Source organism: Trachypithecus francoisi, unplaced genomic scaffold, assembly GCF_009764315.1.
Source record: "Trachypithecus francoisi isolate TF-2019V2 unplaced genomic scaffold, Tfra_2.0 Lachesis_group2, whole genome shotgun sequence".
Classification (NCBI taxonomy): domain Eukaryota; kingdom Metazoa; phylum Chordata; class Mammalia; order Primates; family Cercopithecidae; genus Trachypithecus; species Trachypithecus francoisi.
In genome coordinates this window covers 15,270,087-15,296,916 of record NW_022681465.1, presented here as the reverse complement: position 1 = coordinate 15,296,916, position 26,830 = coordinate 15,270,087, and the positions used below count along the sequence as shown (strand labels likewise).

The 26,830-nt window shown below is 37.2% G+C and overlaps 1 long non-coding RNA gene across 1 annotated transcript in view; it reads left to right on the top strand.

The window, feature by feature from the left end:
* LOC117064769 overlaps positions 1–26,830 on the top strand; it is an 85,174-nt gene that overhangs the window by 7,184 nt on the left and 51,160 nt on the right. The window contains exon 2 of the long non-coding RNA XR_004429656.1: positions 23,974–24,092. This is a non-coding gene — a long non-coding RNA (uncharacterized LOC117064769). The remainder of the gene's footprint in view (positions 1–23,973; positions 24,093–26,830) is intronic.

Sequence of the window (26,830 nt, the reverse complement as noted above, 5' to 3'; positions counted from 1 at the left end):
TATGGCCCTTTTCACGATATTGATTCTTCCTATCCATGAGCATGGTATGTTCTTCCATTTGTTTGTGTCCTCTTTGATTTCACTGAGCAGTGGTTTGTAGTTCTCCTTGAAGAGGTCCTTTACATCCCTTGTAAGCTGGATTCCTAGGTATGTGATTCTCTTTGAAGCAATTGTGAATGGAAGTTCATTCCTGATTTGGCTCTCTGCTTGTCTGTTACTGGTGTATAAGAATGCTTGTGATTTTTGCACATTAATTTTGTATCCTGAGACTTTGCTGAAGTTGCTTATCAGCTTAAGGAGATTTTGGGCTGAGACGATGGGGTTTTCTAAATATACAATGTCATCTGCAAACAGGGACAATTTGACTTCTTCTTTTCCTAACTGGATACCCTTGATTTCTTTCTCTTGCCTGATTGCCCTAGCCAGAACTTCCAACACTATGTTGAATAGGAGTGGTGAGAGAGGGCATCCCTGTCTTGTGCCAGTTTTCAAAGGGAATTTTTCCAGTTTTTGCCCATTCAGGATGATATTAGGTGTGGGTTTGTCATAAATAGCTCTTATTATTTTGAGGTACATTCCATCAATACCGAATTTATTGAGCGTTTTTAGCATGAAGGGCTGTTGAATTTTGTCAAAAGCCTTTTCTGCATCTATTGAGATAATCATGTGGTTCTTGTCTTTGGTTCTGTTTGCGAATGTTGAACCAGCCTTGCATCCCAGGGATGAAGCCCACTTGATCATGGTGGATAAGCTTTTTGATGTGCTGCTGAATCTGGTTTGCCAGTATTTTATTGAGAATTTTGCATCAATGTTCATCAGGGATATTGGTCTAAAATTCTCTTTTTTTGTTGTGTCTCTGCCAGGCTTTGGTATCAGGATGATGTTGGCCTCATCAAATGAGTTAGGGAGGATTCTCTCTTTTCTATTGATTGGAATAGTTTCAGAAGGAATGGTACCAGCTCCTCCTTGTACCTCTGGGAGAATTCAGCTGTGAATCCATCTGGTCCTGGACTTTTTTGGTGGGTAGGCTATTAATTGTTGCCTCAATTTCAGAGCCTGCTATTGGTCTATTCAGGGATTCAACTTCTTCCTGGTTTAGTCTTGGGAGAGTGTAAGTGTCCAGGAAATTATCCATTTCTTCTAGATTTTCTAGTTGATTTGCGTAGAGGCGTTTATAGTATTCTCAGATGGTTGTTTGTATTTCTGTGGGGTCGGTGGTGATATCCCCTTTATCATTTTTTATTGCGTCTATTTGATTCCTCTCTCTTTTCTTCTTTATTAGTCTTGCTAGCGGTCTGTCAATTTTGTTGATCTTTTCAAAAAACCAACTCCTGGATTCATTGATTTTTTGGAGGGTTTTTTGTGTCTCTATCTCCATCAGTTCTGCTCTGATCTTAGTTATTTCTTGCCTTCTGCTAGCTTTCGAATGTGTTTGCTCTTGCCTCTCTAGTTCTTTTAATTGTGATGTTAGAGTGTCAACTTTAGATCTTTCCTGCTTTGTCTTGTGGGCATTTAGTGCTATAAATTTCCCTCTACACACTGCTTTAAATGTGTCCCAGAGATTCTGGTATGTTGTATCTTTGTTCTCATTGGTTTCAAAGAACATCTTTATTTCTGCTTTCATTTCGTTATGTACCCAGTAGTCATTCAGGAGCAGGTTGTTCAGTTTCCATGTAGTTGAGCGGTTTTGATTGAGTTTCTTAGTCCTGAGTTCTAGTTTGATTGCACTGTGGTCTGAGAGACAGTTTGTTATAATTTCTGTTCTTTGACATTTGCTGAGGAGTGCTTTACTTCAATTATGTGGTCAATTTTGGAATAAGTGCGATGTGGTGCCGAGAAGAATGTATATTCTGTTGATTTGGGGTGGAGAGTTCTATAGATGTCTATTAGGTCCGCTTGGTGCAGAGATGAGTTCAATTCCTGGATATCCTTGTGAACTTTCTGCTCGTTGATCTGTCTAATGTTGACAGTGGAGTGTTGAAGTCTCCCATTATTATTGTATGGGAGTCTAAGTCTCTTTGTAAGTCTCTAAGGACTTGCTTTATGAATCTGGGTGCTCCTGTATTGGGTGCATATAGATTTAGGAGAGTTAGCTCTTCCTGTTGAATTGATCCCTTTACCATTATGTAATGGCCTTCTTTGTCTTTTGATCTTTGATGGTTTAAAGTCTGTTTTATCAGAGACTAGGATTGCAACCCCTGCTTTTTTTTGTTCTCCATTTGCTTGGTAGATCTTCCTCCATCCCTTTATTTTGAGCCTATGTATGTCTCTGCATGTGAGATGGGTCTCCTGAATACAGCAGACTGATGGGTCTTGACTCTTTATCCAGTTTGCCAGTCTGTGTCTTTTAATTGGACCATTTAGTCCATTGACATTTAAGGTTAATATTGTTATGTGTGACTTGATCCTGTCATTATGATATTAACTGGTTATTTTGCTCGTTAGTTGATGCAGTTTCTTCCTAGCCTCGATGATCTTACATTTTGGCATGTTTTTGCAATGGCTGGTACGGTCGTTCTTTCCATGCTTAGGGCTTCCTTCAGGGTCTCTTGTAAGGCAGGTCTGGTGGTGACAAAATCTCTAAGCATTTGCTTATCTGTAAAGGATTTTATTTCTCCTTCACTGATGAAACTTAGTTTGGCTGGATATGAAATGCTGGGTTGAAAATTGTTTTCTTTAAGAACGTTGAATATTGGCCCCCACTCTCTTCTGGCTTGTAGAGTTTCTGCTGAGAGATCTGCTGTTAGTCTGATGGGCTTCCCTTTGTGGGTAACCCGACCTTTCTCTCTGGCTGCCCTTAAGATTTTTTCCTTCATTTCAACTTTGGTGAATCTGGCAATTATGTGTCTTGGAGTTGCTCTTCTGGAGGAGTATCTTTGTGGCGTTCTCTGTATTTCCTGAATTTGACTGTTGGCCTGCCCTACTAGGTTGGGGAAGTTCTCCTGGATGATATCCTGAAGAGTGTTTTCCAAGTTGGTTCCATTTTCCCCCTCACTTTCAGGCACCCCAATCAGACATACATTTGGTCTTTTTACATAATCCCATACTTCTTGCAGGCTTTGTTCATTTCTTTTTCTCTCTTTTTCTTTTGGTTTCTCTTCTCGCTTCATTTCATTCATTTGATCCTCAATCGCTGATACTCTTTCTTCCAGTTGATCGAGTCGGTTACTGAAGCTTGTGGATTTGTCACGTATTTCTCGTGTCATGGTTTTCATCTCTGTCATTTCGTTTATGATCTTCTCTGCATTAATTAGTCTAGCTGTCAATTCTCCCACTCTTTTTTCAAGATTTTTAGTTTCTTTGCGCTGGGTACGTAATTCCTCCTTTAGCTCTGAGAAGTTTGATGGACTGAAGCCTTCTTCTCTCATCTCGTCAAAGTCATTCTCTGACCAGCTTTGATCCGTTGCTGGCGATGGGCTGCGCTCCTTTGCAGGGGGAGATGCGCTCTTATTTTTTGAATTTCCAGCTTTTCTGCCCTGCTTCTTCCCCATCTTTGTGGTTTTATCTGTCTCTGGTCTTTGATGATGGTGACGTACTGATGGGGTTTTGGTATAGGTGTCCTTCCTGTTTGATAGTTTTCCTTCTGACAGTCAGGACCCTCAGCTATAGGTCTGTTGGAGATTGCATGAGGTCCACTCCAGACCCTGTTTGCCTGGTTATCAGCAGCAGAGGTTGCCGACGATAGAATATTGCTGAACAGCGAGTGTACCTGTCTGATTCTTCCTTTGGAAGCTTCCTCTCAGGGGTGTACTCCACCCTGTGAGGTGTGGGGTGTCAGACTGCCCCTAGTGGGGGATGTCTCCCAGCTAGGCTACTCAGGGGTCAGGGACCCACCTGAGCAGGCAGTCTGTCTGTTCTCAGATCTCAGCCTCCGCGTTGGGAGATCCATGGCTCTCCCCAAAGCTGTCAGACAGAGTCGTTCGCGTCTGCACAGGCCCCCGCTGCTTCCCCTGTTGGTCTTCAGCTGTGTGCTGTCCCCAGAGGTGGAGTCTCAGTTGAAAATGCAGAAATCACTGGTCTTCTGTGTCGCTCGCGCTGGGAGTTTGAGACTGGAGCTGTTCCTATTCGGCCATCTTGCTCCGCCCCCTATTTTTTCTTAAAGAAGGTATTTATCACTATAAACCACCTTAGAACTACTTTTGCTGCATCCCATAAGTTTTAGTATAATTTGCTTTTAGTTTTATTTATCTCAAGATATTTTCTGATTTCACTTTTTATCCCTGTTTCATAAGTATGTTGACTCATTTCATAAGTATGTTGTGTAAATTCCATATATTTGTAAATTTTCTAATTTTCCTTCTGTTATTGATTTCTAGTTTGACATTAAGGTTAGAAAGGATGCTTAGTTTATTTTAATCTTCTTGAATTTGTTAAGATTTATTTTGTGGTCTATCATGTGATCTGTCCTGGAAAAATTCCTGTGTGCACCTGAGAAGAATATAGTGTGCTACTGTTGGATGGAATGTTTTGTTTATGTCTGTAAGATCTGTTTGGCCTATAGTGTTATTCAAGTCTCCCACTTCCTAACTGATTTTCTGTTGGGATGTTCTATTTGTTATTAAAGTGTTATATTGAAGTTTTCTACTATTCTTATATTGCTATCAATTTCTCTCTTCAGTTCTGTCAATATTAACTTTATGTATAGGTACTCTAATGTTGGGTACATATATTTTTACAAACGTTGTATTTTCCTGGTGAATTGGTCTTATCATTATATTATGTCTTTTTTATCTCTATGATGGTTTTTGACTCAATGTTTCTTTAGTCTGATATAAGTATAGCTACCCTGCTTTCTTTTGGTTACCATTTTCATGGAATATCTTTTTCTAACTCTTCATTTTCAGCCTTTGTGTGTCCTTACATATAAAGAGAGTCTCTTATAAATAGCCTATAGTTGGGTCCTGTTCATTATTCATTCAGCCATTCTACGTTTTTGATTGAGAAGTTTAATCCATTTAAAGTGGTTGATATAAAAAGGCTTACTATTGCCATTTTATTCATTGTTTTCTCTCTATATTGTAATTATTTTCCTCTCTTATTATCTTCCTTTGTGTTTTATTGATTTATTGTAATGCTATTGACTTTTTTTCTTCTTCTGATGTGTATGTTTGTATGTATATTTTTGATTACTCAAAAGCTTACATAAAACATCTTATTATTATACTACTATATTTTAAGCTGATTAGTAATTATAATTTCTTCTTATTTTTAAATTTAGTGACCATATACTGTTAATTGGAATTAGTGTGGTACATACATAATTCATAATTGCATCTAAATAAGCTGTGATATTTTATCACTCAAAATGGAAGCTGCAGCTGCCAAAAGGTATAAATATTTTGCATATTACAGTTAGAACGACCAAACTACTATGGTATTTCCTCTGTGCTCAAAAACTTCAATTCTTTTTTTCTTCCTAATTTCAAACTCCTCTGTCACCTGGACCAACATTCTGCCTCTCAATTCCCTGGTTTTTAACCTTCCGACTTAGGATGCATCACAATCACCTGCCATATTTGTAAAAAATGTCCATTCCTGGGCCCTACCCCTGAATGCTGAATTATGCTTCTAATTCAGTAAGTCTGAATTGGAACACAGGAATTTGCATTTTGGTAGGCTCTCTGGATGATCCTGATACAGTTTTATTATTCAAGGACAAGGCATCACAGTTTGAGGAATACAACTTTAGTTTCTCATCTTCTCCCCATTTCACGTGGTTACTAGAGTGATTCTTTCAAAATCCAAGTGACATTTCACTGCTGTTGGATTGAGTCCAAAGTTTTTAGTGGTGCATAGAAGAATCTCCAATGAAGGGGCCAATGACTGGCACCCTCCCCTCTACCCTGCACCCCTGTATTCAGGATGCATCTGCCAAGGATGTGTGGCATGGTGGCATGAGCTGCTTTGGTCTCTGCTGTGCATGCATACGGCCTGCAGAATCCACCATAGGGCAGAGCTTAGCAAGCCTTTAAAGCTCTCTTACATCTAAGAAATATCTGCTAACTCTCTGCCTGTTCTTCTGAATACTGCTTGCCCCACATGGGTTCACAATCTCATGCAAACAGAGCTGCTGGTCCTCCCTGTTCACTTACCACCAAGTTGCCCCTTTAACTGGCAATGCTCCAAATTAAATGACCCTCTTTGCCAGTAAGTGGACTCTTAGGGCCCTGAACCAGGAAGGGTGCCCTCACAAGGCACTGAATCTGTCAGTGCCTCATCCTTGATCTTCTCAGCCTCCAGAAATAAATTTCTGTTGTTTATAACCCTCCTAGCCTATTACAGCAGCCAGAAAGGATGAAGACACCATTTCTGCAGGAACAGTTAAGCTGGAGGGTTTTATGAATGTCCTGCCTGCCCTGGTTGAGCTACTACACTGACAGAGTTGGGAGGCTAGAAATGGCCCCTGGGAATAGAGTCACAGGTTCATTCCGTTCTTAACCAAGATCCAGTAGTTCTCATGAATAAGCCCTTCTCAGTAAGTTGCATGCTTTTGATCAGATTCTAGAGTGCTGTGAAATGGTTGTGTTTGACCATTTTGTCCACTGTTAGAGTTGCTTTTGGGGGAAAGGATTTGAATTTCCCTAGGAGGAACCGCTCCCATAGCAGATGTTAAAGTCCCATGAACTCTTCAGAACAGCTTTTATGGGTGTGCACGCATGCACACACACGTGCGCACATTTGCACACGCATACACACACCCTGTATTCCCTTGGGCATGGTTATATAATACTATTAATCACCAATGAAGCATGTGTTTGAAATTAATGTTTCCCCTGGTAGTGGGGAGGACCACACAGAAATATTCACCCTCTTCTCATCCTTGTGACCACCACAATTCATTTGCATGGTGACTGTTCAAGACAAGAAGCATTGTCTATCCTTTCAGTGCAAAATTCAAAGATCCCTCGCCCCTTCACCTCATTATAATTAGCAGCACATTCCAAATGCCTGAGCTAAAGAGTGCCTCCAGCTCACATGAGTTTAAGGGTACTAAAATTGTACTGGCTCAAAGTGTAACAGACCCTCTGCAATACTGCTAGAGCTTCCAGGGTGCTTTGAAATATTTTCCCTTCAAAAAAATTCACGAGCTCACACTGAAAACATTCTGAGAAAGTTTCAACAAAATAAGGATAAAGGATTGTTTAAATATAAAACACTCAAATCTTTTTCATGTATTGTCTAAGCTGATTTGATTAGCTCATGAGAATAACTCCAAACTCTTGCCAGAACATAACAGGTTTTCTACATAGGTCTAGTTGGAAAGAGAAAGAAAAACTATATACAGCTGTTCCAAGGCTGGGAAATGCTGTGCAGATCTGACAGCAGCTGTTTGCATGCCAAATAGTTCCAGCAATTTCTAATTAAATCCAGCTCAGGAGAAATTTTATGATGTGTATCACATGATTTCTGTCTGTATCTGGGATGCTTTTTCTCCCCCTATTTAAAAGCCCCTCCAGTGAAGTCTGCCTATTTTCTTAATCTTAAAGGGCTAACTAATCTAGAGGCAAAAATATTGTTTTATTCACTGACGTTAGCACATCCACAGGAGTCCATTGCCGAAGTTCTGCAGGCAGGGGATCTTCAACCTCGTAACTCTAAACACTGAGCAATTGTGGATGAGTGGGGTGAGAGTTGCTCCCTTCTAATAGCTCCTCCACGATGTCTCTATTCAAAAAGTGAATGGCATGAACATTTGTGCTTTTCCAGCTTTGGCTTAAGACTCCTAACTAATAATCCTAAATTAACCATAAGAATAGGCTGGTATAACATTTTGCCAAACACATTCATGTATATTAACTTATTTACAATTTAAAGCAATCGCGTGAAGGAAACTGGCCAGATATTATTATCCCCATTTTACAAATCAGAACACTGACTCTCTCAAACACTAAGTTATTCCTGATAAATATTAAGGTCACATAACAGTAGTTGTCAGGTAAGAACTTGGCAGCAGACTTTCCAGTCCCAAGGCCATTGCTGATTCCACATGGCCCACTCCCTCCTTCACCTCATCAGCTGGACAGACATATCCATCGATTCCTACATTCAAACGGTGTCATTTGAATGTAGGAACCAATGGAACCAGTGTCCCCAAGAGTGTCTATTTATTCCACAGGAAAATTATGCATATATTTGAATACCTCTGTGACTCAAATTACATTTTTCTATCACTCAACAGAAATGTAATGTAGCTTAGTTTTATGTGGGGCTGATATGGATTGATATGGAGGCACGAGACAGATCTGAGAAAGCACTAGTAGTAAATACTAAGTAGCCGTAAATACTTAAAATTAAGTATTCTTACCTGAATTGCACAAGATTCTTGTTTCTCTGGGACAGAAGTCCCAGAACTCAGCCTATAATGTACATTTTTAAAAGCCCTGAGGCCAATGGACTAAAAGAATCTAAGCCACACTAAAATAAAAATCTGTGAATAAGATTTTCATCAAGGTAAACAAAGTAACAACCCATCACCCTCTGACCTGTTTATTCAGACTATTAATGCTTGTTTCCATGTGATACCACATTCCTAGACTATTGGTAAGTGTATGAGGGGCCTGTGGACACTTTTGCCCCATTATTAATGAGATCAACCAATATAAAAATATTTAATGGGACAAAATTTAATGAAAGTACTTGACTACCAGCTTATTTGATTGTTTTCTGAGTTTATTACTCAGGGTAATTAATGCTAGCTGTTGCAACAGATAAACCCACAAACCAGTGACATAATACCAAAAAAAGGTCTAGTTTTTACTCTCACAAAATGTAATGAAGTTTGGACAGCCCTAGGTGGGTAATTCAGGGATTCAAACTCCTCCCATGGGATGTTTTAAAGCACCAAATATGGAAGTAGCAAACATCACTTACATGCACATGACAGTGGCCAGTTTCATTGCCCCAACTACACAGCAAGAGATTTAGGAGAATGTGGTCTTCCTGTATTCCCAGGAAAAGGAAGCAGTGTGGGATACACAGAGCATTCTATGCAACAGGGCTTTCTCTGTAACCACATCATTTCAGAAGCACCAAAAACTCTATTTTGGACAAATATCATAACCTAAGGAGAGGAACTTTGTAACCTTGTCAATAGGAAGGGTCACAAACCTTAGAAGGGCTTCTCTGTTAAAGAGTTACTCTCAAAGCCTTAGACTCCTGCTTATAAAGACTGGAAAGAGACAAGGCCAGGCACGGTGGCTCATGCCTGTAATCTCAGTACTTTGGGAGGCGAGTGGATCACTTGAGGTCGGGAGTTTGAGACCAGCCTGATCAACATGGGAAAACCCCATCTCTACTAAAAATACAAAATTAGCCTGTTGTGGCGGCACATGCCTGTAATCCCAGCTACTTGGGAGGCTGAGGCAGGAGAATCACTTGAACCTGGGAGGCAGAGGTTGCGGTGAGCCAAGATGGCGCCATTGCACTCCAGCCTAGGCAACAATGAGGCTGGGTAGGCTTAGCTATCCAGACCTCTCACTTTATTTAATAATCCAATAAAGATTTTCTGCCAAAGATCTTTATATATGTATATACTTAATTATAGCTGAACTGACCAGGGGAAGCTTTTTCTGGATAGTTTGAATAAGCATTTTGGAATCTTAATTGTCCATGGAATTTGGGATTTTCACAAAGGACTACTCATGTTCAACAACGTCCAAAGGCATTGAATGAGCCAAATAACTCTCTCCCTTATAGCACTATTTATTCTTTTGGTGTAAAAGAGTAACAGTGGATGTACTCCTGTTCTTATGTCACAAGCAGTTGTTCATTTTTAACAGTTTTTCTCAGAACTGACGAAGAAAAGATACCAATGTGATACTGCCTGATTATGCTTATCCCTTGGTCCATGTAGATGCCGTTTCTTATCTATGTAGTCATCATAGACATTAGAATCATGATCTTCCTGAATTCAATTTTTTTCAAGGCTTAGGAAACCAAGCTGTCTAGGTCAGTTCCAGAGCCTATGCAGTCAAAATGTTTTGTTTTCTAAATTTCTTCTTGCGGAGAGGACACATCCATATCCTGCCCTCTGTTATCCCCATTTCCATGACAAAAAAAGTGAGACCTAAAATAATTTTACCAATCTTCCAGAATACATCGAAGAGTGAAGTATGAATAAACTATGGAATGCTAAATTCCAGTCATACATATTAATCTGTTTTGCAGCTTAGCTGCTCAACTTTTACAATGTGGATGTCTCAGGCTCTTTAGAAATATAGTATGCCTTCGGATTTTAAAACAAATTAAATAAGACCTGTCAGTTCTCAACAGCTCTTATCATATGTTTACTATACATATTTCTTTCCCCAAGGGTGGAACAATGTATGTAAACCTAATAGAAACTGGATTTCAGTTTCTTATAAAGCACAGTCCATATCATGTTGACATAGACAATATCAAATTTTCTCTCATCTCGAAAACATTTCAGATTCTATGGCATATAAGCATGTCAAGAGACAATTTTCTGCCAATATGAGAGAGCTGAATGTTTCATGTTCAAAGTAGAATTTATTGTATCTGAAGACAATGCAGTGTAGCCTTGGGAATTTTGAATGTATTACAGACAAAATGAAAATGGTCAATAACGTGGATAACTGTATCTATTTCTCCACTTTCCAAGGTGCATAGTGTCCTTTTTGGCTTAGAAAATTATACATTAGAAACCAAAGAACACTGTTAGGTCATTTAACTACTTTGTGCACATTTCGTATACTTTAAAATTCACTGTCTATTATTTAAAAATAAAGAAAAACCTTACAAGTATCAGAAAGAAAGTGATGTCCAAATTTCTTTTAGTTTTATTTCTTTTTCATGATACATTCAATTTGATTTAGAATATATTAAGAATTAGCACAACTATATACGTATAGGGCAGGGCAACATTTTGTAAGCCTTTTGTATGGAACACTTAATACCACTAGAAATAGATCCCATGGTCAAAAATATTGAGTGTGCTTGGATAAATAAAACTGAAAAGATTTATTTTATTGAAGGATTTTTCAGACCTCTTAATAAACTAATATATATCAAGGCTCAAATGTCTAGTCCCAAAATGCTGTATTTCCTAAACTTACTTGGCCACCATAAACTTTTTTTTGGCAGATTTCTTTAACATCTTGACTCACGCTAGTGTTCTGTAGAAGAGAGACTGAAAAAGTTGCAATGGGGACTAAAAACTTCTCTTGAATTTCCTAGAAAATACATCCTTACTGTATGCGCACAGTGCTGAAGGACTTTAGCAGCTAAGTGGAAAAAATCAGAACAAATTAGTTCAATGTGGAAGAGCTGTGTAGACATACCAAAAATTTATTGAGTTACTACAATGAAGTACCAATGCTATATATTTAAAATAAAAACCTAATAAAATAATCTAATTGAGGCAAAATTCAAACTTTAAAAAGTAAAGTAACAAAGTAGTTATATGCAAACTAAAATATGTATCTCACACATAACTCCCATTTCTTCCTTTTAAAAATGATTAGGGAGCCCTCTGCATAGTCTAGACTTTGAGCTAGTCACCAAGGGCACAGCAGTGAGTGCACACCTGCAGTTCCCTCTTGCACAAAGCTTTTGAAGGTCCCTGGTAGTGCCATCCAGCCATTATTTATATCTTTACTCTTGGCAATATATGCCACCAGTCTTACTTTAGGTTTACCACAATTATGCTTACCTACAGGAAGAGAAATGAACACTTCTCCTATTCCACATTCTACAATAAGAGAAAACAACATTTTTTACTAAAGAATTATACATGTAATTCAGCATGTAATGATTAAGTATTTTCTTCTGAAACCTTTTAAAAATACACATGTGGTACTCTCTAAGCAATTATTGCAGTGAGAGCCAAAAATGACATTTTTTATCTTAAGTTTCTGTTGAGTTTACAAAACAACTTTTTGCAAGTTTCCTTTAGACATTTACCATCCAAGAAACCACGAAGCTACTATGCTTAGGAAATGTCACAATATCCCCCCACACCATAAAGGAACTGCATTACTATACTATCTCCAGGCAGAGTCATACATTTTCCAAACAAAACATGAGCTAATCTAGAAGTTTTTTTTTTTTTTTTTTCAGTATGTAAACTTCCATTTTTTCCATGCTTGCCAGGTTAGAGATGGAGCCAAGGAGACTATAATATTAGTGGAATGCAACTTACTCTTGTAATATAGGAAAATTCCATCCTTTCCAACAGGTTTAAGGTCAGGATAGGGTGGGAAAGGGGATGAAATTGGATTGAAAGCTCCTCTGGAGCAGAGGAGAAGTGAAGAATCCCAGTGGTAATGGAGGAAGATGCTTGGATGTGTTTGGAGTGGTCAGGGGAAGAGCACATGCAAGAATGGCTGAGCATACATGTGTCAGTGCAAGGTGGGGATTAGAAGGGAAGCACCTTTAAAATATGAAAGCTGTTATTGGCTTTCTTATTATTTTTATTGATGTCTTCCTTCACAGCAATCATTAAACCCACCTTTAAAGCAACAATGAGTCAGACAGTTCATAGTCTCCTGATCTCTGACAGTGTGCCCCTGTCTGTGTATCTGCCTTACTAGTTCAGAGACCTATGCTTTCTTGACCAAGGTGATAGGATGTCTGCTTCCTGCTTCATGGTCTCTATCTTCTCCAACACTGCATTCCCTCTTCTCTTGGTAGAAGTTACAAGCTAGTGGTCCGTGGGCCAAGTCTAGCATGCAGGTGGGTTTTGTTGGGCTTGGCTTTTTGTTCCCTTTAAATGAGAACCCAAATAAAACCAGGATATTTCACATAAAATCCAAGCTTTTGGCTTCTTTTGAAAAACTGGAATGTCTCACAACTTTGGCCTCAATATTCTTACAAGGTACAACCAGCTGGAACTGAGAAGCCTCAGTGCTCTAATTCTATCCAAGCCCTACCACTCACCTAATGTCTGCAGATGCACTCAGGCAGGCCAGCTCCATTCATAGAAGCCATTTGTTTGACCCTATTAGGCAATAACCACCCATCTCCATGAAAACTGAAACTCAACACACAGGGGTGACTTCATCGAGATAATTTCTCCATCCCTGCTAACTTAGGTCCTCTTCAAAGCTCACTCAGCAGTAAATGCTCCAGTCCTCATGTCTTCAACAGTCTCCTGAACCTCAACCCAAGTATTTTTTCTTTCCTGTTTCTTCACCATTTTTTTCTTCACAGATTCTGTCTTATTCACATAGAAAACAGTTTTTACCATCTTAGAGGAAAAACAATGCTCTTTCTTTGACACTTCATCTCCCTCAGGCTATCTACCTTCTCTTTCAGCACCAATATTCCTGAAAGAATAATTGTGTCTTGCTCTTTGCAATTCTTTACCCTCCATTCAGGTTCAAACCACTGGCCCCCGAAGACATTAGAAACTACTTTGGTTAAAGGCAAAAAACGGCCTTCTATCTCTCAACCCAACAGACAATTTTTATTCCTCACTATATTAGCCTTGCTACAATATCTGGCACAGATGACTACTGACTTCTATTTTGAAATTATTTTATTTCCTAGCTTCCAAAGCAGGACTGTCTCCCTGTTTTTATTCTCATTGTTAAACTCCAACTTTATTGGAGATTGAAAATATCTTTAAATATTTTAATATAAAATACTACATGTTCTCTAGACTTAAAACATCATTTCTCTGATTCTTTCCACACGCCTTTGAGTCAGACCTAATAACAGCATGCTCATTTTTTAAAAGATAAAATATCCTTAAAGAGGCTGAATAAGTTTTACAAGGTAATCATTCAGAAGAGGCAGAATTGGGACTCACATCTTGGTCTTTCCTGAAACAACACCCCAGCTGTTAAATACCACTCTGTCCTGCCTCCCCTTTCTCAAGCTTGTTGGTGACTTCTAGGTAGACCTCAGTACTTTTCTCTTCTCATCTTACATGTTTCCCTGTGCAATCTCAACAATGCCCATTGGTGCATCAATTGCCTCCATGTTGATGTTCTTAACCCAATGAACTTCCATTCTAGGTGTTCCTTTTAAGAACCAAATTAATGTACTATCCCTCATGTTCTTTATTTACCTTTATCTTAACATTTACATGGTTTCATTTAGCTTGCAGGAGTATATGACTATTGTCCAGTAGAACAATAAAATCCTTGAGGAAACTATATTCTATCATCTTACATCATCTCTGCCCAGCCTAGTGCCTGACCCATAGATATTTAATGAATATTGAATGAGTGAATTACAGGATATCTAATGGCTGTCTGTACATCGCTACTTAGATCCTCCAAAGCCCCATCTTCTACCTTGTCTATATCTCAAACTCAGGTTACTTCAAACTTTACTCTCAATCATTTAAGCCACTCTGACTCTGTCCTCTAAATTCCTTATCTCAGAGAATAATAATATCCAGCCAAAAATCTGAGTCTCAATCAGTTTCTTCACGCTCTTCCATATCAAATTGATCAAAACATTCAGTTAATTTATTTCCCAAATAGTCCACAACCCACCTGCCCACTCCCACGTATTCATGGTATCATCCATCATTCCATGTAGTACAATTGCAACAGCCTACTCACAGGCTTCCAGCCCCTTCCAATCCATTCTGGACAATGTTATTGGGCGCTTTGTTTATCTCTCTTTCTCGCTCTCTCTCTCTCTTTGTTCTTTACCTTGCTCAAAGTTCTTCAAACTTCCCTATGGCCTACACAACAGAATGTACCTCCTTAATCAGGCATATACTAAGGTTCTTTATGAGCATCGTTTTTCCTCTAAGATGATAAAAACTGTTTTCTATGTGACCTTTGCTTTCTTTTCCAGCCTTCTATCCATCACACCTCTCCTAATACATCACGTTCAGTAGTTCTTGGCTCCTCCCCTTCTTCATGAATTCTCTCCCACATCTTATCTCCCTAGAATATCTTATATGTTCTTAAGAGTCTCCGTGCAAGGATTATATTCCCTAAGCAGCCCTTCCTATCTCCTCTACAGAGATTTAGATAATCATTATAACTACTGCTTCACTTGTGTATTATTTATATTTTAGTGATGATTATATTATAAAGTACATAATTACTTGTCTATTTCTCCATGAGATTTGTAGAATGCTGAATGTTAATTTTCCACAATTACAGGAAAGATTGATGAGTAAGTTCTTCAGTAGTGGTTTGTGAGATTGTGGTACACCCATCACCCAAGCAGTATACACTGAACCCCATTTGTAGTCTTTTATGCCTCATCCCCCTCCTGCCCTTTCCCCTGAGTCTCCAAAGTCCATTGTATCATTCTTACACCTTTGCATCCTCAGAGTTTAGCTCCCACTTATGAGCCAGAACATAGGATGTTTGGTTTTTCATTCCTGAATTACTTCACTTAGAATAAGAGTCTGCAATCTTATCCCAGGTTGCTGCAAATGCCATTAAATCATTCTGTTTTATGGCTGAGTAGCATTCCATTGCATATAGAGACCACAATTTTTTTATCCACTCATTGATTGATGGGCATTTGGGCTGGTTCCATATTTTTGCAATTGTTAATTGTGCACTGTAAACATGCATGTGCACGTATCTTTTTGTATAATGACTCCTGTTCCTCTGGGTAGCTATCCAGTAGTGGGATTGCTGGATCAAATGAAAGTTCTACTTTTAATTCTTTAAGGAATCTTCACAATGTTTTCCATAGTGGTAGTACTAGTTTACATTCCCACCAGCAGCATAGAAGTATTCCCTTTTTACCACATCCATACCAACATCTATTATTTTTTTATTTTTGACTATGACCATTCTTGCAGAAGAAAGGTGATATCACATTGTGTTTTTGATTTGCATTTCCCTGATCATTAGTGATGTTGAGCATTTTAGCATATGTTTTTTGGCCACTTGTATATCTTCTTTTGAGAATTGTCTGTTTATGTCCTTAGCCCACTTTTTGATGGGATTGTTTTATTCTTCCTGATTTGTTTGAGTTCTTGGCAGATTCTGAATATTAGTCCTTTGTCAGATGTATGAATTGTGAAGATTTTCTTCCACTGTGTGGGCTGCCTGTTTACTCTGCCAGCTGTTCCTTTTCCTGTGCAGAAGCTCTTTAATTAAATTATATGAACATAATATAGAACCCAGAAATAAACCCAAAATACTTACAGCAAACTGATCTTTGACAAAACAAACAAAAACATAAAGTGGGGAAAGGTCACCCTATTCAACAAATGGTTCTGGGATAATTGACAAGCCACAGGTAGGAGAATGAAACTGGATCCTCATTTCTCACCTTATGCAAAAATCAACTCAAGATGGATCAAAGACTTAAATCTAGGATCTGAAATCATAAAAATTCTAGAAGATAACATCAGAAAAACTCTTCTAGACATTAGCTTTGGCAAAGACTTCATGACCAAGAACCCAAAAGCAAATGCAATAAAAACAAATATAAATAGATGGGACTTAATGGTTATTTTTTTTCTCATTGACTCTTACAACAATCACATGGTGTGGGTAGTAATGTTTCCTTTAATGTTTCGACAGATTATAAGATTGGTGAGCTTCAGAGAAGGAAGCACTTGAATCCAGGTCTTGTGATTATTAACCTCATATCATTTCCATTATATTGTACCATATTTGAAGCATTAAGCAACATTAAGCAGTCAGACTCATGGTATACCTAAAGCATTAAGCATTGAGAGCCGAGTGCACTAGAGAGGATTCATATCAGAGGGAAAATAAAACAATATAGAAGATAATTTGTTTAAAGCCACTCTCCTCTATGCAAAGAGCAGTCCACAGAATAAACCCAGTTGATTGACAACATGAATTTCATTGTATATAATTAAAAGCTATGTGATCATCATCAAGTCAAAGTGGCTTGCGAACATAGAAAGTAACTACATTCAACTCTGTATTGAATACCTCCCTTCTTCCTTTGTCCCTCTGTCTCTGTACTTTAAGATCATCTGTGTATATATAGAACAAAGGTAATGGAAAGCACCTTGCTTTTGTATCAAGAGAACATGTGGCATGATCAAAATGCAGAGCGAAGGAAACACGATTCCATTCAAAACACACCTTTTCAGTTAATTCTTACTACGATTCCATTCAAAACACACCTTTTCAGTTAATTCTTACTTTCCATCACTGAATTTTGTCTTGTTTGTTTTTATAATGATTATATGTTTTCTCTTAGAACATTTCCTTGTATCTGAGTCTTTATGTTTCTTTTTTTTTTTTTTTAACAAAGGCAAGATAGGTAATGACTTTGTTGATTTAAGTACAGCTTTCTTTGTTAGAAATGCTGAAACCTAAAATAGTAAAATTTTCATGGCTACTTACAGATCGTAATAGCCACGTGACACAATTCTGGATAATTAGTCATTCATGGAAGTCAGTGGGAGAATTTCCAAGAAAGCTTTTTAAGAAAGGAATAGACTCAGTTGTTGTGGCCCACTTTGCCTTTTTCTCCTTGTCTCTTCTGCTTCCTGAAAGGGAAAGGAAAGGCTTGGAGGCATGGCTGCCATCCTGCCACAGTGAGAACCAATGCTTCTTGCTCATTATGACAAGTAGAAAAGTAGAAGAAGCCTGGGCCCCTTGTGACATATGTAAGCAGCTATATTAATCCTGAACTCACCTATTTAAGACCTATTATCATATGAAATAATAAATCTAATCTCCCATTTGTTTATCCATGAAATCAGATTTTCTGTACTCTCAAATGAAGTCATTCCTGATACAAATGCTCTTATGCAAAGAGCACGCTTTCTCTTTACAACTGAATAGGAGAGGATAAATTTCAGGACTTATCCAAGGTATCTACTTGCTACTGCTTTGGACAGTAATGCAGTAGAACTAGATGAACTTGAAGAATTATTGAGACTACTTCTTCATTTTAGAATTTAGGAAATTAGAACTCAGAATGGTTTAGGAATTTTTTCAAGACAGCTCAACCATTGAAGCTTGAACAAGGGTACTAGTATCCTAAATTCCACCTTGGTGAGCTTTTTTGTAACTCTGAAATTAAAGAGAACTTTTGACTCTGAGACCATCAAAGTCCTCATTAGAGCCTTGTTTATCATTAATATACTTTTGCAAACTCAAGGTTACAAAGTAGGTGTTAAGAAGGCTTACAAGAAAGATAATAATTGTTAGGGGTGGAAAATTGAGCACATAAGGAAAATTGCTAATTAACCCAATATTTTGAAAGCCTATGGAAGAATGAGGTGAGACTTAATTAAAAGTGGAAGATAAGCTCTATTAGAGCACAGGCCTTCTTTGCTTTGTTTTTGCCTCTATTGCTTGCACCTAGAACAACTCCATAAATGTAGAGGATATTCCATAAATGTTAATTAAATGAAACAATTACTAAAGGAATGGCAAATAACCATATAGAATATAGTTTTCGTATGACTAAGAAAAAAATCATCTTCCTAACACATAAAATATTTTAGGCTAGTTATACAGGAAGGCATTTATGACAGTGAGCAATTACATATATTGACCATGAGAAAACTGCATAAGGGTCAGAGAGAAAGGGAGATTAATCACAAAGGAATTTAACAGGCAATAGATTGCAAAACAGTAACAATGGAAGATTGACCGTGGTGAATTGATATCTCTAAAATGCTGTGGGAAAATAGCCATTAACTTAACTATCATTCAAGAATGAAGACCAAAAAACAGATCTTTTCAAACGAGAAACAAAAACAAGAGAATATGCCATAACATACAATGCACTTTTTTAAAAGTGCATTATAAACAAATAAAATGATTCCAGCATGGAGGGTGGAGATCCACTAAGGAGGAGGAGCAAAGAAAATGGTCAAAAAATGGTAATATCTAAACAAATACTATTTCAAACAATAACAATACTTGTTCTTAGAACTCTATTGAAATAGTGCACTAGCTAGCAATAACACTTAAGAGGGACTGGTTAGTTTTAAGCTATTCTAAGGTCCTTGTGTTATGTGAAAAGAGAATAAAGATAATGATTAACTTTAGGCTGTGTTAATCAATTACTAATGTTAACAATTTAAGGGTAACCACTAACATGATAGAAATACAATGTGTAAACTCCAGGAAAATAAAGAGAAAATTTGAATTTAAAGATACTAATCAATTGAAATGGCAGGAGAAGGGAAAAACAAATTTCAGGTTTATATGTTATAACAGACAATGCATTAAAACACAGGCAGGTTGGAGTCAAGGCATGGGAACAGATATACCAGGCAAAACCAACCAAAATAAACCTAGTATGGCTATTTAGTAACAGACAAATAGGTTTTATGCCCTAAAACATTCTTAGTGATAAAGATTTACCATGAAGATACATATATATATTTTATCTGTGTGTGACATGTATGTATATATCTGGGATGCTATTATAGTCACTTAATGGCATAAGCTCCCCATATGTACATCAAAAATTGAGACTCACAGAGAAAAAATAAGATTCACAAACAAAAAATAACACCAACACAGTGGAAAAAGAGAGAGGTTACCAACAAACAGTTCAAATAAAAGAGCAGCAATGAGGCACACAGTCATTTAGCATCTACCAAATTGATAATTCCATGTAAAAGCCCAATTTCATAATCAATTTAAAAATATAAATTTAGCCATAATGTTTCCCATCATTCAGTCTTCATCTTTACTAATAAATTAAATATATGCCTTATTTTAAAATGCAATGCATATTTACTTTTATAATTTCTGTTTTTAATATGGAAACTACAGATTTTATTTTCTCTTCCTGTTTAGCAATTTTGATTTTGTTATGGTACTTTCCTTTTGTTTTTAACTGTACCTTATGTACCTTGTCTTCTTGTTTTCTGATATTCTGACTTCTTGATACCTAGCATGAGTTATTTTCCTGATGCTAGGTAGTATTTTGTTAATGTTAGAGTCAGGTTACCTGCCTTAGACATAATGGGTATTTCCTGTAGATTGTGCTATTTAAAAAAAAATTATAGTCAAAAAAAGAGAAAACATTTTGAATGTTTATTGGCCTTAAATATTTGATAAAATATACACATTCTTGAGAAAACACAACTTATCAAAGCCGAATCAACAAAAACAAAACTCTTAGTATCTTTGTAACCTTTAAGTAAATCAAATCAATAGAAATATAGCTTTCAAAATACCACCAGGTCCAGAAGCAAGCAAGTTCTATCAAATATTCCAAAAGGAAATTATTTCAGTCAGTCTTATAAAAACTCTCCCAGAGAACAGAAAATTAGAGAATGCTTCTCAATTTATTCAATGAAATCTGTATTACTTTGATTCCAAAACAAGATAGAAAAGTCTTACCTACAGAATTTTGTGGCTAAACTACAAAATTACAGACTAAAAGTCAAAATCATTAACAAAATACTGGAAGCTGTATCCAATCATGTAATACAAATAAATCTCGTTACTTGATAGCCCAGATAATCCAGGGGATAGACAGTGAGGGTTTTCAACGGTGCCTGGGCTATGTGGAGTGGAGAGGCCAAGTGAGTAGAGCTCAGACATTCCAAAGTCCCTTCCATGTGTTTTCTCTCAGATCACCTTCATGACGGGTTTCCTCCCTCTCACTTTAAAGTTGAGAAAACCGAGACCCAGCCTTGGGAAATGATCTTCCCAAATTAGAGAACTAGTATGTAGTAGAGCTGGGATTCAAATTTCAGCCTTCTGATTCCATGTTTGGTTGCTTTCTTTACATAGCCATATACTAGTAAAGGTTGAATAGCCAGTTCCTCTAGGAAAAGTGCCCTCACTTGTAGCATTTGCTGATTTCTGTGGTATGAATGCTGTCATGGTTGACTTCAGGTTACCATATGATGTCACTGAACACAGAGTTGAGAAGAGATGCACAGAGTTGGCTCCAGGAGCCATGGCACACTGGCTCCGGCACAGTACTGCCTGTCAGACTTAGTTCTGGTGCCTTTACAGTCTTTATTGATTCATTCTTGCTTGTTCACTGGAGATGGTTGACTTGCTTCTTTAGCAAGTAATAACCCACAGGCATCATTTATTTCATAGATACTTATCAATTATCTATAATATGTCAGTCATTCTTTTAGAACTAAGAGCAGTAAGAACAAAAACAAAAGCAAAATCTTGCCCTTGGGGGCACATACCTTGTATTGTAGAGAGAAACAGAAACTAAAATAAAAAGTAAATTACATAATATATCAGAAGGAGATCATTGCTATGGAGAAAATCAAGTGAGAAAGTTGGATAAGTGTGACTGAATACTGTGCTTCGATTTTAACAAGCAGGGAAAGTCTTATTGGGAAAGTAATAAAGAACCCAGGCATGTGGGTATCTGATGAGGGGCCTTCTGGGCATAAAGTGGAGCAGATGCAAAGACCTTGGGCATTACTGTACCCTGATGTATTCAGTGACAGCAAGGAAGACAAGCATGGCCAGTGAAGAGTGAGTGCTGCCAAGAATAAATAGGAGATGAAGTCACAGAGGCAATGGACACATGTGTCACTTTGGACTCTGAGGCAATTGAAGGTCTTCAGATTTTATTTGGAATTTCCATGTAAATTCTTCTTTATCAATTTTTTGGTTGTATACCACATGTCACTTCAATATACAGTTTATTCCTTCCTTCCTTTGGGGAAAAGTTTTCTGTAAACTTATTTCTGTTCCATTAGTACAGTTCCCTAATTAAAGGAAACCAATTATTCCTATGTTGTATCATTTCTGCCTTCCATCTTTTTCATTGACTCTGTGATTATTCCTTATCTCTTTTTTTTTCTGAATTCAGAGTAATTATCTCAAGGATTTTCTCTTTGCCATTATTACATTCCTTTCCCTTTATGGTTAACTTGGTAACTCTGTAATGTTTTGTCTGGTTCTCAATTTTATCTCTTTATTTCACTTTCCATGTTAACATTATTCTCCCTTTTTAAAAAAATTCATAGGCCTGTTTTATTGAATGAATCTTATTCAATTTTTCTTTGACACTAGTGGGAAATCTGCTTCTTTTTCTTGGTCTGTGTTTTCTTTCAAACTGAGTTTATTTTGTTATGCCTGCTGCATCTTTTTTTCCTTCCCTTCATCCTTCCTTCCTTTCTCCCCTTTTTCCCATTTAAAACATTTTGCTTTAATACATTTGCATATTTGTCATGACTTTTTTTTCACCTTGCTTATGCAAAATATGCAGAACTTATGAGCTCTAATATGGTTTAAGTGAATTATCTTCCATTTCCTTCTCTTCTTATATGGGATTGATTTGTCTTTTCCTACTCAAGCTATAATTTGAGGTCTAGGAGCTGCTGTCTGTTTACTTTTTTGAAGTTTCAGTGTACAAATTGGTGAGTGTAAGGGCCTAGTTGGTTGACTCATCAAAAGAGACATGAACTCTGATTTCCTTTCCAAAATTCCATTAAAAATCCTGCACAGGGACTCATTCCACCCACCATGGATGTAGACTCCTTCCATTCTCCCAGTTCAGCAAGGGACCAGAAAACTGCAAACCCTCACTGTCCTCTCTGCCTTTGCTCTGGTCTTATAGTGACATATAGGTGTTTCATACTTGAATATTTTTCTAATTTCCCAATATTTCCTACTCATTTCATTGACTCACATCTCTCCACATTAAAGAATAGGGATACATATTCATAAGATTTTATTAATTATCATTCTTTCATTGGTATTGCTTCTGGCTGATGATCTGACTATTGCTTAAACCCACGTAGAAACATTTTGAGATTTTTCCTTGGCTTCACCTTTAGAAATACTTGTCATAAAATTCAGTATTTTTCCTGGTTTGATTACTACTAGTAAATTTTTGGCTGCTTTTTTTTGGTTAACTTTTTAAATTTTATTTTGTTAAATATTGGAAAAATGTGTGTGACCCTGAATTACTTGCTGCCTTTAACCAGGTATTTATTACCTTTTACTGAAAGTATTTAGACAAGAAATTATAATATTATTCTATATAATAACTGCTGTATGTATCACCAGATAACTAGTGATTATTAGAGATGGTGCCTTCACAATTACTTTTATTACCAGTATAGAAGAATTTGAGAGATAAGTAATAAAGCATTACCCCAAGTGCCTTGCATTCATAAGATAAATACATTCTGGGACTCTAATGTACAGTATGGTGACTATACTTAATAATGCTATAGTGTATATTTGACATTTGTAAGACTAGATCTTCTGTTCTCACTACAAAATGAAAAAGGTTATTATGTGACATGATTGATGTGTTCATTAACTTGATTGTGGTAAATATTTCATAACGTATATGCATATAAAATCATGTTGTACACCCTAAATATGTACATTTTTGTCAATTATACCTCAATAAAGCTGCTTAAAAAAAAAAAAGGAATAGTGTTTGCCCACAGGTCTTTCTTTTTTCTTTGTGTCTGAGAAGAATCTGTTGTGCTCAGGACTGGGAATGTGGATATACTGGGCCCTATAAATTGACAAAAGGGATAGATAACTGTTCAGTAACAGCTCCCCTTTCTCCTCCCCCTCAATCACAGTGTTTCAAAACAGTCCAAAGGACATTTCTCATTACAATGACCCTCCTCATTTCCAAGTAGTGTAATAATACAGCAGGTATTGCCTATCTATCTAAGCTAGCTGACGGCCTCTAAGGCTCATTGTCTAGCATATTGGTCTGCTCAACTTCTCAACAATTTCTCTTAACAGCTTATGAGAAAGGACAAAGAAAATAAGAATGTGTAACTAGGCTGCACCAGGGAAAATGAACTGTTTATTGAATTCAACTTATTAAATAAATTTCCTCAATATTACTACAAAACTTTGAGGGCTTTTCCATGGGGTGTGGAGTGAATCTCCATTTGTCAGCCTTCCTGGTTTTAATAAGTGGTCTCTAGGTGTCTGGTTCTGAGCACATTCATCTTGAATATGAGTCAATTAAACTTACATTGTTTGGTGATTGGTGAATATCTATTTAGTACTCTTGGCATTATTAGGCATCTTTCTGAAATGAGAATTGCAAAATGGGCAATTTCCTAATCGGAAACATACTGCAATAACTCCAGTTCTCATATCATTTCAGGTCATATGCTAAATGACAGGGCTGAGACCTCTCCACAGCACATCTGATATTGGGATCGATGAAGATCAGATGTGCAAATCACAATGGGCTCCGGAAAGCCCTAGACTGTGTCATTCAAGGTAGGAGGATTTGCTTCTCTGGTAAGCTGTGGCAAGATCCTCTGTGGATTAAGACCTTTCGTTTCTCTTAAAGGATGAATGGATATTATAAGTCCCAAGGATTCAATAAAACCTTTATAGCCTTAGTATAGCAGAATGTCCGTCAGCCAATTCTGTGATTTTACTGTGTTTGTCTTTTGCAAAAATCCATGTGAAACCTCAAATGTTCCTTTTACAAGTTCTTTTGTTACACACACATGTTTTTGGTTAAATTAGTGGTGGTTCAATCTGGAAAAGATATCTGTAATTAGAGTCTTATTTTTGAAGTTTAAAAGGGGTGGGGGGAAGCACATATTCTATCAACTTTTCCTCACAGAAAAACTTACTCTATCTTCAAAAGCTGTGACCCAACACAGCAGTTTCTAGGATTCTCCAGAAGGAAAATTTTCACTTACTGCCATATTGTCAGAAAAACAGGAGGCTTCTAAAAGTTTTAAAGCATTTTCTTTCTCTCCTCAAAACTCAAGTACGTACTTGTTAAATAATAATTCATGTAATTTGTAAAGTGTGTTAGCTTTCAAAACCCACATATTATTAAATCTGATCCTCAAACCAGTAGTTTCACTTATGTAGGACAGGTATTATTATCATCATCATCATCATTTTTTTAAATAAAGAGAGAGGAGTAGAAAACGCATGTGCCCTGCCTTTTGTTGAACTAAAAGAGATAAGGTGAAAACATCCATAATGTAGAAAATTAATTCCTATTTATTTTTCTTGTGGATCCAAGCATCAAAAGATATGGTATGACAATGTCTCAACAGGCAGATGGCAGAAATATCACAACTTTAGCATTCCCTGAAATATTACTGGACTACAGAATCATGCAGTCCACGTAAAGAATCAGGCTACTTTACAGGCTGTGCCACATTCTTAGCAACTGAGAAGGAAGATGCTAGAGAAGGGGAACGCAGGGGTGAATTCTTTTTCTACTTTAAACAAGTCTTGCCACAGCTTTTTCTCCAATTCCCAACATAACCATTCTGCCACTACTTCCCTAATACCATAGCTTGCCTAAGGTGGATGAAGCAGAAAATGGGTATCTTATGTCTTAAGCAAAGGAAAATAGTATTATTCTCTCTGTTCTCTATGTCTCTGTTTTCTATGTCTTTATCTGTAGCATGCTCTTTCATGCCCTTTACATTTAATTCTTCAGTTGCAAAATAATACATAATTAAAAACTAAATATACACATAACATTTTATTCTATGATCACATTTATAAAACTTAAACACACTTGAAAACATTGAAACTATTTTAAAAACATATGCCAGGTTGGCATCTGTTTGTCATTTTTATAAAACATTAAACCAATTTTTTTTTTTTTTGAGACAGACTCTTGCTCTGTCGCCCAGGTTGGAGTGCAGTGGCCGGATCTCAGCTCACTGCAAGCTCCGCCTCCCGCGTTTACGCCATTCTCCTGTCTCAGCCTCCCGAGTAGCTGGGACTACAGGCGCCCGCCACCTCCCCTGGCTAGTTTTTTGTATTTTTTAGTACAGAGGGGGTTTCACCGGGTTAGCCAGGATGGTCTCCATCTCCTGACCTCGTGATCCGCCCGTCTTGGCCTCCCAAAGTGCTGGGATTACAGGCTTGAGCCACCACGCCCAGCCGTAAACCAAATTTTTAAAGCAGGAGAAATATTCCTCTATTGAACTTATGTCATAAGTTGAGATGAGCTATGAGGTTAATAAAGTTCACACTATGATGGAAAAAAGCTCTACAAAAACTCTCAAATAAATTTCTAATTTCAGAAATCCCTCAAATAACAGAGTTGCATTTCTCAAAAAATGCTGAACCCTATTTAAGTGATATTTATTTTAAAATTCTGGTTATTATTATTAGTACAAGACCATATTGGCCCATAAAGGTATTTTTGTGGATATATATTTTTTGTGTTTAAAGCAGGATTTCTCAACCTCATCACCATCAATATTTGGGTCAGATAATTTTTTGTTTCAGGGAATTATCCTGTGCCTTGTAGAATGTTGAGCAGCATCCTTGAACTCTACTCTCTAAATACCATGGAACCCTAAACATGCACAATTGTGAAAGTGAAAAACATCTCCAGATATTACCAAATGTTCCCTTAGGGACAAAATCATCTCCCATCAAGAATAACTGGCTTAAAGTATACAAGAATGCAATAGTTCTAATATTCACTGAGTCTAATAATCGAACATGGAGCTACATACTCAATTCACCAAATATTAAGTAAATCTCTGGCATATTGAAGGCACTGTGGAGGGTTGCAATGGTGAGTATAACAATGTCTCCTGCTCAGAAGTATATAATCCAAGAGGCAGGAAGAGTCAAGTACAATAGCCCCCCTTAGCTGTGGTTTCACTTTCTGCAGTTTGTTACTCATGATCAACCCTGATCCAAAAATATTAAATGTAAAATTCCAGAAATAAACATTTCATAAATTTTAAACTGCCATTGTTCTGAGTAACATGACGAAATTTCATGTTATTCTGCTTCATCCCACTTGGGATGTGAATCATCCCTTTGTCCAGTATTTTCATACGGTATATACTACCTACTCATAAAGTCACCTAGGAGCCCTCTCAATTATCAGATTAAAAAAGAGCAGTATATATAGGGTTTGATGATATCTGCAGTTTCAGGCATCCACTGGAGGTATTGGAATGTTTCACCCATAGATAAGGAGAAACTACAGTATACAAAAAACAAGAACAAAA